The sequence below is a fragment of the Gymnodraco acuticeps genome, unplaced genomic scaffold (genome assembly GCF_902827175.1).
Source record: "Gymnodraco acuticeps unplaced genomic scaffold, fGymAcu1.1, whole genome shotgun sequence".
In the NCBI taxonomy this organism is placed as follows: domain Eukaryota; kingdom Metazoa; phylum Chordata; class Actinopteri; order Perciformes; family Bathydraconidae; genus Gymnodraco; species Gymnodraco acuticeps.
The window spans coordinates 106,254-119,259 of record NW_022992090.1 but is presented as its reverse complement, the minus strand read 5'-3'; the positions used below and the strand labels follow the sequence as shown (position 1 = coordinate 119,259).

The 13,006-nt window shown below is 46.2% G+C and overlaps 1 protein-coding gene across 4 annotated transcripts in view; it reads right to left on the bottom strand.

Annotated features, from left to right (window-relative positions):
- The window catches only part of adcy2a (adenylate cyclase 2a), a 95,830-nt gene that overhangs the window by 69,402 nt on the left and 13,422 nt on the right, over nt 1-13,006 (bottom strand). Inside the window, exon 1 of one of the 4 annotated variants that reach the window (XM_034202730.1) lies at nt 12,806-12,867. The exons of 2 other annotated variants lie outside the window; for them this stretch is intronic. The gene's annotated coding sequence lies outside the window, so the exon portion shown is untranslated. Of the gene's footprint in view, nt 1-12,539; nt 12,868-13,006 lie in introns of those variants that run through there. One more of the 4 variants, XM_034202729.1, reaches the window with a different exon arrangement.

Genomic DNA, 13,006 nt, shown 5'->3' with positions numbered 1-13,006 from the left:
CAAGCTATCTGCCGTCCTGATGTCAATGGGGAGCTCATTCCACCATCTTGGAGCCAGGACAGCAAACCCACGTGTTTTCGCCGATGGGAACTTGGGTCCCCCTCGCAGCGAGGGCGCAACGAGTCGTTTGGCTGATGCAGAGCGTAGTGCACGCGCTGGGGTGTACGGTTTAACCATGTCCTGGATGTAGGAAGGGCCAGATCCATTCGCAGCACGGTAAGCAAGTACCAGTGTCTTGAAGTGGATTCTAGCAGTTACCGGAAGCCAGTGAAGGGAGCGGAGGAGCGGAGTGGTGTGGGAGAATTTAGGAAGGTTGAAAACCAGACGAGCCGCTGCATTCTGGATGAGCTGCAGAGGTCGGATGGCACATGCAGGTAGACCAGCCAGGAGGGAGTTGCAGTAGTCTAGGCGTGAGATGACGAGAGCCTGGACCAGAACCTGAGTCGCTTTCTGAGTCAGCTGGGGACGTATCTTCCTGATGTTGTAAAGCGTGTATCTGCAGCAGCGGGTTGTAGCAGCGATGTTTGCAGTGAAGGACAGGTTGTTATCTAGGGTCACACCCAGATTCCTTGCAGTCTGAGTCGGGGAAACAACTGAGGTGCCGATGTTGATTGTCAGGTCAAGAGTTGGACAATCTTTTCCCGGGAGGAAGAGCAGCTCAGTCTTGTCAAGGTTGAGCTTGAGGTGGTGAGCAGACATCCACTGAGAGATGTCAGCTAGACAAGCAGAGATGCGTGCGACGACCTGGGTCTCTGAGCGGGGAAAGGACAGAATTAATTGGGTGTCGTCAGCGTAGCAGTGGTAAGAAAAACCATGCGGGCTAATGACTGATCCGAGCGAGTTTGTGTACAAGGAGAAGAGGAGGGGACCAAGAACAGAGCCCTGAGGGACCCCCGTAGTTAATTGACAAGGGTCCGACTCAGACCCTCTCCAAGTCACCCTGTAGGTACGGTCTTTCAGGTATGAGGTGAGGAGGGAAAGTGCAGAGCCTGAAACTCCAAGTTTTTGGAGAGTGCGAAGGAGGATCTGATGATTCACCGTGTCGAATGCAGCAGACAGGTCCAACAGGATGATGACAGAGGAGAGGGATGCAGTTTTGGCAGTGTGCAGTTCCTCCGTGACAGCAATGAGAGCAGTTTCTGTGGAGTGACCTGCCTTGAAACCAGACTGGTGCGGATCCAGAAGGTTGTTCTGATTGAGATAACAGGAGAGTTGTTTAAAGACAGCGCGTTCAAGTGATTTAGACAGGAACGGGAGGAGAGAGACAGGCCTGTAGTTTATAACATCAGACGGGTTGAGAGTGGGTTTCTTTAGGAGAGGGTTTACTCTTGCCTCCTTGAGACTGTTTGGAAAGTGACCAGAAGTTAGAGAAGTGTTGATGAAATGGGTGAGAAACGGTAGAATATCAGGAGCGATAGTCTGAAGGAGGTTTGAAGGGATAGGGTCCAGAGGACAGGTGGTAGGGCGGGCAGAGGTAATGAGGGTAAGAACCTCACTTGGAGAGAGAGGGGAAAAGGAGGTTAGTGTGTTGGTGGAAGGAAGGTCTGGTGACCCAGCGGTGAGTAAAGGTGAGTCAGAAAAAGAAGAGCGAATATCATTAACCTTTTTTTCAAAGTGGGTAACAAAGTCGCTTGACAGAAGTGAGGAGGGGGGAGGAGCTTTTGGAGGGTCCAAGAGGGTGGAGAAGATGGAAAATAGTTTTTTAGGATTGGAATAGGAAGATTGGATCTTATCTTGAAAGAAAGTGCTTTTTGCCTGAGAGATCGAAGCAGAGAAAGAGGAGAGGAGAGCTTGATAGGTTAGGAGGTCGTCACGGTGTTTGGATTTCCACCATTTCCGCTCTGCTGCCCTAAGGACGGTTCTATTAGCACGCAGTGCATCATTTAGCCAGGGAGCCGGAGGGGACTGACGAGCCTGCCGAGATGTCAGAGGACAGAGCGAGTCCAGAGTGGATGAGAGAGTAGAGAGGAGAGTTTCTGCAGCAGAGTTTGGAGGCAGTAGTTGGAACAAATCAGAGGAAGGGAGGGCTGAGAGCACCGACGAGGCAAAGGTAGAGGGAGAGAGGGAGCGAAGGTTACGGCGGACAAGTGTAGGATGGGAAGAGATTAGTTTGTTATGTTTGGAAAGGGATAGAGAGAATGAAATGAAGAAGTGATCGGATGTGTGGAGCGGGTTTACAGAGAGGTTAGAAGTAGCGCAGTTCCTTGAGAATATGAGATCAAGGACATTGCCAGCTTTATGAGTCGGTGGGGACGGAGAGAGTGAGAAAGCAAAGGCGGTTAACAGAGATGTTAGTTCGTCTATCTTCCCCATCTGGAGGTTGAAGTCTCCGAGAAGTACAGCGGGAGGGCCAGTTTCAGGGATGTGTGAGAGGAGATGATCTAATTCCTCCAAGAAGTCCCCCAAGGCGCCTGGTGGACGGTAGAGAACAACAATGGTTAACTGTATAGGATGGGTTACTGTGACGGCATGGAACTCAAAGGTGGAAGGAGTAAAGTTAGGTAGCTTGAAGAGGGAAAAGCTCCATTTGGGAGAGAGCAGGAGACCAGTGCCACCTCCTCTGCCAGTGGGTCTGGGTGTATGGGAGAAGGAATATGCAGTGGAGAGAGCTGCTGGGGTGGATGTGTTGGATGGAGTAATCCAGGTCTCAGTGAGAGCAAGGAAATCCAGAGACTGCAGGGAGGTGTAGCCAGAGATGAAGTCAGCCTTAGGAACAGCTGACTGGCAGTTCCACAGGCCACCTGAAACTAGATGTTGGATCTCAGTGGAGCACGTGGGATAGACGAGAGCAGGCCGGTTATATCGATTACGAGATACACGGGGCCAGTGATAATTGCGAGAAGACACATGAACAGGAATGGAGAAAATACACATGATTATAGCATGAGGGGCTAAACAACAAAATTAAAAATTTAAAAACACCAACGATACTTAGCTCAATCAAAGTAGGATTTGCCTCCTCTTTGCCTCCCTCGTGACTCCTGTAGGACTCTAATGTCTTTGTCAGTCTTACTCCTGTAGGACTCTAATGTCTTTGTCAGTCTTAGCCTGTCTGCCGCTGAAGCTGACGCTCCAGGAAGGAGCTACCCGAAATGGACGCCTGATTGCTCAGTTCTCACAGCTGAAGTTAATTAGTTAACTATCTACAGCTGATGGGCGACAATAGACTGTCCCTGCCTATGTTAATAATGCAGGCTTGAGTGCTGAGAGCTGTAAAGCAGGTTTCGCCTGAGCAGATCTGAGATTTAAAATCTCTCAAAAGCGATTTAGCCGTTTAAGCTACAGTAACAATTATACAGAGTCGAATAAATGAAACCGAGAAGTCTAATTAAACAAGAATATAACTTACAGTGGTTGCTGCGTCAATAGGTAATGTTGTCACCGGGTCCAGATGCACACTGAGTTCATCAGTTTCTAAATGCGGTATTTAAATGCTTTTTGAGCTAAAGGATGACTGAGTCACGCGGTTCTACTTCACGCAATCAATAGACTGGCCCTGCCTATGTTAATAATGCAGGCTTGAGTGCTGAGAGCTGTAAAGCAGGTTTCGCCTGAGCAGATCTGAGATTTAAAATCTCTCAAAAGCGATTTAGCCGTTTAAGCTACAGTAACAATTATACAGAGTCGAATAAATGAAACCGAGAAGTCTAATTAAACAAGAATATAACTTACAGTGGTTGCTGCCTCAATAGGTAATGTTGTCACCGGGTCCAGATGCACACTGAGTTCATCAGTTTCTAAATGCGGTATTTAAATGCTTTTTGAGCTAAAGGATGACTGAGTCACGCGGTTCTACTTCACGCAATCAATAGACTGGCCCTGCCTATGTTAATAATGCAGGCTTGAGTGCTGAGAGCTGTAAAGCAGGTTTCGCCTGAGCAGATCTGAGATTTAAAATCTCTCAAAAGCGATTTAGCCGTTTAAGCTACAGTAACAATTATACAGAGTCGAATAAATGAAACCGAGAAGTCCAATTAAACAAGAATATAACTTACAGTGGTTGCTGCGTCAATAGGTAATGTTGTCACCGGGTCCAGATGCACACTGAGTTCATCAGTTTCTAAATGCGGTATTTAAATGCTTTTTGAGCTAAAGGATGACTGAGTCACGCGGTTCTACTTCACGCAATCAATAGACTGGCCCTGCCTATGTTAATAATGCAGGCTTGAGTGCTGAGAGCTGTAAAGAAGGTTTCGCCTGAGCAGATCTGAGATTTAAAATCTCTCAAAAGCGATTTAGCCGTTTAAGCTACAGTAACAATTATACAGAGTCGAATAAATGAAACCGAGAAGTCTAATTAAACAAGAATATAACTTACAGTGGTTGCTGCGTCAATAGGTAATGTTGTCACCGGGTCCAGATGCACACTGAGTTCATCAGTTTCTAAATGCGGTATTTAAATGCTTTTTGAGCTAAAGGATGACTGAGTCACGCGGTTCTACTTCACGCAATCAATAGACTGGCCCTGCCTATGTTAATAATGCAGGCTTGAGTGCTGATAACATCAGAGCCACAGTAAAACCACACCAGGGAAAGTTCCCTTTACCTAAGATGGCAGGAGAAGAAATCATCATTGACTACACTGACATGATTGACAAAGTAAGAGGGTTCAGGTACTTACTAGTTGTGGTAGATGCATACACAGGTTGGCCAGAAGCTGTGCCATGCAGGAGAGAGGATGCAGACTCAGTGATCAAATTCCTAGTCACACATTACATTCCACTACATGGGTTTCCTAGGAAAGTGAGGTCAGACAATGGCAGCCATTTCAAGAACCATGACCTACGCACAGTAGAACAGTCCTTAGGACTGAGACACAGTTTTGGAGCAGTCTACCATCCACAGTCACAGGGAAAGGTAGAAAGAATGAACCAGAACATCAAACAGAAACTCAGTAAAGCATGTGAGGAGTAGGGATGGGTATCGTTTGAAATTTATCGATTCCAATTTCGATTCCGGTTCTGCTTATCGATTCCGGTTCTTATCGATTCCCCATTTCGATTCCAAAATTGTAAAATAAAGAGGTCAAACGTTTAGATAACAAAAATATATTTATTCTTAAAAGCTTTAACTGAAATTGTTACTCAAAAATATACATGCAATACAAATGTATTGCACAATAGCTGTGCTTTATTTTAACTGAGCTATGCCTGTGGCAAGCTATTAACAGGCATTACACTTTGCCTTTTCTTTTTCTTTTTTAGTGTAGTGGAGCCTCACTTCAGAGTGTTTACCGCGACCTATCTTTGGTGTTATGAAGTGACTGAGCTCGTGAAATATCTACGGGAGGGCGGGGGAGCATCGCTGCGGGGCATCTGTGGACCTCTGTCGCCTGTCAGCGCAATTTATATGATGCCGTTTAAAAAAATGAAGGGCGGTGCCGGCCGTCAGCGTACCGAGCCGGCCGTCAACGGCCCGTTGACGACCGGCCGTTCTGTGATTCTCCAGGTCCGCCCTGTATTCCACCGGGTCACCGCAGCACCGCGGTGCAGACGGACCCGCTGGAATACAGGGTCTACCGCATTTAGGAACCGTTAAGCAGAACCGAAATTGTGTATTTTGTATGGGTACCCGGTACCCGGCATTTTCTTATCGGTTCTCATCTGGAACCGAGTTTTGGTTCCCAACCCTAGTGAGGAGACAGGCATGAACTGGCTAGAGGCCTTGCCATGTCAATCAGAAGCTCCATTAACAGAGGGACAGGTTTCTCCCCATTTGAGCTGACACATGGCCACCAATTCCCGGGCCCAGGAGCCTTGAGCGTAGGAAAGGAAGTGGAGGTCATGTGTTCGAAACCATACTACCGGCAACTTAAGGGCTTGGTATCAGGTTTCTCCACACAGGTTACGGACGCCAAAGGGGGACCCGAGAAGCACGAGGCCAACACAGCAGAGTTCGTCTGGCTGAAAGTCATCAGGCCTAAGTGGCTCAACCCCAGGTTTTCCGGCCCCTACCGAGTGACCCAGAGGACATCCCATGCCGTCCGCCTAGAAGGAAAGGGGGACAACTGGTACCACTGGAGCCAGCGTGCGGTCGGGAAAACACCTGCGAGGACCCTAGACGACATCAGGACAGACCTGGCCCTCGTCAAGGCAGTCGACCCGGGAGGCATCATCAGCGGGCCGGAGAAGGAGGATCGGGAGGACATCTCTCCAGCAGTCGACCCGGGAGGCATCATCAGCGGGCCGGAGAAGGAGGATCGGGAAGACATCTCTCCAGCATCGACCCGGAAGCCGCCATCAGCGGGCCGGAGGAGGAGGAGGAGGAGGAGGAGGAGGAGGAAGACATCTCTCTAGCAGGCAGCCCAGAAGCCGCCGTCAGCGGATCGGGGGGACAAAGACACGGCAAGCCAGGACGGCACAGGGGACTCCACTCTCCGCTGAAACAGGTTGATATAGCCGGTGTGGACTTTGTTTTAATATCCCATTTTTTGAGGGACCTTTTATTAACCCATTTTTTGAGGGACCTTTTATTAACCCATATTTAAGGGATTTTTTACGTTTTGATGACCTCATGTAAGGCTGACACAGAGACCAGAACATTTCAGAGAAGAATAGAAAACGTCTGAAGGAGCCCTGAATTTCCTGATAACCTGTTGGTCGCTACTACTATTGGGAATAGTAGTCTATTTGTCCGCCCTCCTGTATGTACATTGTAACCCTTAAAAAAATTCAAGGTTGAATGACCCCTTGGTCCACAGCACTCTTGATAACTTGGGTTTTAATACCATACGTTAGCATAGACGTTTTTTACTGACACTAGAAGAGTTGGAGCTAACAGCATAACCATGTATGAGAACTGAAAATGTTTCACAGGCTTAGTCCTGTTTTCTACTGTGACTGTTGCCATTATTTTAATCTTATGTGATTCCATTGACCACCCAGACTCCACTCCCCCGCCAGATGAATCCGTAACTAGGGTCAAACGGGCCAAATATGAGGTAGTAGTTACCACCATGTCTCCTAAACAAATCTTCTCTTTACAAGAAGGTAGTGATGGAATAATACAAATCGACCTGTGCAAAATTGCCCCCTGCGGAAACCTCGCCAGGACCTATTCCAACCTAGTCAAATACATCTGCTTAGCCCCAGCGGTATGTAATAGAAGCATCCAAGATAAGGTCAAAAGCAGTCCTTACGTTTACCAAGGCAGTACAGTTAGACTCAAAGGCGATCCTCATGTGTTCGTTAAATACACCTACGGTTGCTCCTGCAAGTCCTGGGCTGGTGTCATAGTAAATTCGGGTCCTGATGACTGGGGATACATGCCACCTTACCGATCGGCGGAAATTGTTAGATCCCTCAAATATAGAATGAAAGTGGTTAGGAGAAACCCAGGCGTTCCGTGCTCCGCCAGGTTTTGTAATCCGGTACTCATAACGCTAAAGAATGTCGTGCTCTCCGACGCTGGACTTTATGTCCTCGCAGTACATGCAGGAAGGGGTTCGCCACAAGGCCTCTTCGAAATTAAAGTTATACCAAAGGTAAAGCGAAACCTTCCTCAGGCAGGATCTAAGGTTAAATACCTGTCTAAAATTACATGCACAGATAAATGTACGGGGGATTATAGCCAACTTCAACCTCTAGACGTCATCCAAATGGCCACAGGATACACAGATGACAATTTATGGTTAAAATGGGTTGCTCGGACAGCCCAAGAACAAATGGTAGGGGATTGCCTAGCCTGTGCCACGGCCCGCCCACAATTAGTCACTGACCCTGCGCCCCTGTTTCCCACATATACCTGGGGTTACAACTGTATGTTACAGCTGATCAAGATGGCTAGTCCTCCTAACTGCACCACCCTGGCCAAGGTTTTCCCTCCAATTGATAATGGTACTAGGACAGGCCTATTCACGGCTAGCAGAGGCGCCGGTGGGTACACCTGTTTCACCATGGTCCAAAAATCTCCACTTTTTGACCTAGGAAATATCCTTACGGATTGGTGTAACCACACCGTGTCTAGCACTAGTATAGGACATTGGGCCAGGGCTGGTCTCTACTATTATTGTGGGGGCCACCGCCTGTACACCCGTATCCCCGAATTATCTGTAGGATTGTGTGCTATGGTGCGTCTCCATGCCCCCCCTAATGTTGCTAGGCGAAAAGCTGGTGCCCACGGACCCTAAAGCCTCCCTACATGTACTGGCTAAAAGGGACACCAGAAACACGTTTGATTTATCCCTCAATTCTCCCACCTACATCGATTCCATAGGAGTTCCACGAGGGGTGCCTAATGAATACAAACTAGCTGACCAAATAGCTGCAGGGTTTGAAAGTTTTCCAGTTATCTCTGCCGTCTTCCCTGTTACCCCTATCAAAAATGTAGAAAGGATCAACTATGTACATTACAACATACTCCGATTGGCCAATCTCACTAGGGACGCGGTAGAAGGCCTGGCTGAACAATTAGGTCCAACGTCCCTTATGGCTGTGCAGAATAGGATGGCGTTGGATATGCTTCTGGCGGAGAAAGGGGGGTGTTTGCTCAATGTTCAAGGATATGTGCTGTACGTTTATTCCCAACAACACGGCGCCGGACGGTTCCGTGACTAAAGCCTTAGAAGGTCTTCGTACCCTATCTAAAACTATGCATGAGCAATCAGGGATACACAATCCCCTTGAAGAGTGGTTTACAAACATGTTTGGTCAATGGAAGGGTTTATTTATATAATTTATTTCTGTAGCTACTTTTTTGGCCATTTTAATAACATGTGGGTGTTGTTGTGTGCCGTGCATCCGCTCATTATGTGTCAGACTAATCAGTTCCACCATTGAAGGAAAAGCTGCTTCTCCCCCTCCGTATCAAATGCCCCTGTTGGCTTATGCAGAGGGAGAGGACGAGTATGGAGACTCAGCAGACAAGGACGCAGTTTTTTGACATGTTTTGGTCTCCCTCTCCACTGTCATAAGAAATTGTTATGATGGGCTGTTTCCAAATGTTTAAAGGGCTCTAAATATAATGATGGGAGTCGAACACGGTGGAAAGGAATGACTATAGTTATGTTTCAAGGGCCTTGTGTAAGTTGCTCTCTTTTAAAAGAGTGCAAAAGGGGGAATTGTGGAAATTGATGTAAAGTATTATGCAGAAAATGTGATGCAGCATATTTGTGGTATATTCATTTTAATGTCACCCATATATAAGAGGTGTATTGCATCATGTTATCCCTAATATATGTGTGGGTATATACATTCCTGTGTGTTAATAGTTGAAGGAACAAAGTAAATTTTTCCTCTTAAATATAGAGAGGTTTTTTATAGATTCCTGAAACAATGTTCCTTTTTTCTTAAAAGTAGATTAGCGCAATAGTCTTTTTCTTCCACTTTTACCCTTTTATCAAAAGGGTGTTTTTAGGCTATTTTTGAGGAGGTAAAATGCAGAATTACTTGTGAGTTCTGTTTTGAGTGAAAAGATTACCCCTTTGAGTGTTTTTCTTGGTTAACCATTAATAGGCTTTGCAAATTAACAAGAGAACTGCGAGGGACATTTTCCCCAGATATAATGGTTAAATTCTTCTTAAGTTAATGATGCGCATCCTGCAGGCCTTGAGAATTGAGTCACACAGTTAAGAGAGACAATGGTCCTTCTGATTCTGGGTAAGCTGACTTCGGGTGGATGGAAGTTCAGAGAGGGCCTGGAGGTATGAAGACAGTTAGGCGTTGTTGGTTAGCTGGTCCTGAGGAGGGTCATGAGATGATGACTGTTAAATTCCCAACAACTATGGCTTTCATAAAGAAAAACCTATGACTCTTGTGTGATAAGCTACATGATAAGATGTGTTTTGCTGCAAACTGAGCCTGTTTGGTTCTCTGCTGGCACGCGCTGATTCGCTGTGACACAGCATCTTTTGCATCTCCCAATGAGATGACCTGAAAAGATGACCAGCTGACCCAACCCCTCCTGTTTGTTTTGGTATGAAAGCCTGGTCGGCCTTGGGTTCTCTCTCTCTTCTCAGGCTGCCAGGACCGAAGGATCTAAGCAGCACGCGAACAAGGGCAGGAGTACTCCTTACATTACAGTATATTATATTGTATTATATTGTATTGTAATGTATTATATTGCATTGCATTATTACCTTTTATAATTAAAACAGATTATTGTTTAACTGGTTTCCCGCTGCTCCGGAGAATCGGAGCAGCGGGAGCGGTACTGCAGTCGCTTTACCGCACCGTTGTGACGAAAAGGGAGCTGAGCCAGAAGGCAAAGCTCTCTGTCTACCGGGCCATTTTCGTTCCTACCCCTCACCTATGGTCATGAAGGATGGGTCATGACCGAAAGAACGAGATCGCGGATACAAGCGGCCGAGATGGGTTTTCTCCGCAGGGTGGCTGGTGTCTCCCTTAGGGATAAGGTGAGAAGTTCGGTCATCAGGGAGGGACTCGGAGTTGAGCCGCTCCTCCTTCGCGTCGAAAGGAGCCAGTTGAGGTGGTTCGGGCACCTAGTTAGGATGCCACCTGGGCGCCTCCCTAGGGAGGTGTTCCAGGCACGTCCAGCTGGGAACAGACCAAGGGGTAGACCTAGGACCAGGTGGAGGGATTATATCTCTTCGCTGGCCTGGGAGCGCCTTGGGATCCCCCAGTCAGAGCTGGTTGATGTCGCCAGGGAAAAGAAAGTTTGGGGCTCTCTGCTGGAACTGCTACCCCCGCGACCCGACCATGGATAAGCGGGAGAAGATGGATGGATGGATGGATGGATGGATGGATGGATGGTTTCCTTGTGTTTTCTGATTTCCTTCCTGTTATGATTTTAAGCAGGACTCGCCAAAACGACACGTGGAGCCAAGTTGGGTTGTAAAAACATCAAGACTCACAACAAACGGTATCCGTATTCGTCCCGTACCGTCACGGTTCGGACGTCACGGTTCGGCACACGCAGTCACACGACGAATACGCCTTTTTTTTACGAGTGGGAAAAAAGTCTGTCATTCAGGGCAGTATCCACTATACTATATATAATCCAAGGGGCGGTATTGCGCCTAAAAGCTGTTTGCCAGCCGCCCTTAAACAACAAATGAAGAACAAGAAGAAACACAACAACAAAACGAACAAAATACAAGAAGAAGAAAAGTTAGTATGGCGATTTCAGATAACACACAGGAGCTAGAACCCACCTGCTTCTTTTAAATCAGCTGTGTTGGAACATTTCGGGTTCCCTGTGGACTACAATAACGATTAAGTGTGCGAGTGGTGGATCGGACGAGGACGGTGTGTCGTCGTTGTTCTACAGTGGTGCGGTATGCTAATGGTAACACACGCCAAACATGCTAAATCATATCAGAAGGCATCACCCAGATTTGCCAATCACCGGAGCCAGGCAAAAGACAACAGCAGTTCAACAGCTGATCCCCGCTGTTTTTAAGAAGCCAATAGACATGAGAGCCGAGAGACCAAAATAAATAACGGAAGCTTTTGGCATTTGTTTTTCAACGACTTTGCGCTCTTGAAACACTTTCTTATTATTTATGATGTCATATTTTCAAGACATTCTTTTTAGTTTTACAGCTTGATGAAACCTTTTTGTTTGACATCAGCCATTATAGATAATATGGCCATCTGAGTGTGTGTGGTACTGTTTGTGGTTTGTTTTTAACTGTTTAATACAGTTAATTATTCAAAATGTCAGAGTTCTTTATTTTTAAACTGAAACTTGCACTACTGTTCAAACATAAATAACTTAAAACCTGGAATTATGCATTTGGGACTTTTTTTTGCTTTTTCTTGTTGTACCGAACCCGTACCGAACCGTGACCCCAAAACCGAGGTACGAACCGAACCGTGACTTCTATGAACCGTTACACCCCTAATGGGAAGGAATTAAAATGTCATATATATTTCTTGCTTTCCCTAGTCTGAAACGTTGTTAAATTATTAGCTTTTAGAAATAAATCGACTAAGAGTTGGGAAATATTGCTAAATCAAGCAAGACATTCATCAAGTAAGGGTTTAATAGCATTTCTAGTATACCTGCATTTTTCTCACTCTAGCTTGACAGCTTGTAGGACTAAGAGTTATCGGCATGGATAAAATGAAGCTCAGCGCAAGTTCAACCAGGAAGACCGTCTTTACTCATTCATGTATTTCTATCTCCATGTTTCTACTCTCTCTCCTCTCAATAAGTGACCGGGGGCATCACTCTTCAGCTTAGCCAATCACTTCGCTCTATTCCCAAGAGCCTGCATAGCGTGCCGTCAACCCCTTTAAACTCTGCTCTTACCCCTCCGACAGCTGTCATTTCAGGTTACTCAACGCAACCCTCCTCCACCCCTTTTCACCTCCCGTCCCTCCGAATCCAGGGTCAAGCTAAACCACTCCTCCTCAGACCGACCCAACTATCCATTCACCACCACCAGTGTCTAGACCCCGGGGGGTTTTCATCGGATCGGTTCTACCCTCCCGAATGATACTTCCTGCACAACGGGGCCTAATCGCCAAAACTACTGTCACATTCATTTGTGTATCTGTGTGACACTTGGGTCCTGCTTTGCTGTTGCTTTTTGTACTTCACCGGAGTCAGTTTGAGATATCAATTAGTTTATTCTGCAAACCATGGAATAAACACACAGATCCACAGTTTAGCCACAGTTCAGTGAGATGTTGCTCCAAGCTAAGAATCCTCTAATACTTTTACAGTGATCGTATAGTGGTATCATTTGTTTAGAGAAAAAGGATTCTAAATATAAAGAAACTCAATAACATTTATTACAAACATAAAACTATTTAGTTTGTAATTGTGACAATAAAGATTAATCAAATTACTTAGATGAACAGTATTCAATAAAACATTTAACAGTTCAAAATAAACATACCTGCAAACCATGGAATAAACACACAGATCCACAGTTTAGCCACAGTTCAGTGAGATGTTGCTCTACAAAGGAAAGTTTCACGTCAGTAACGTAAATGCCACGTGCACTCCTCCACAACGTTAGTACGGGAGCTACAATTTCCCATAGTGAGACATCGAGAGTGAGCCGTTTTCCAGCTAACTAGTTAGCCGCTAACTAGTT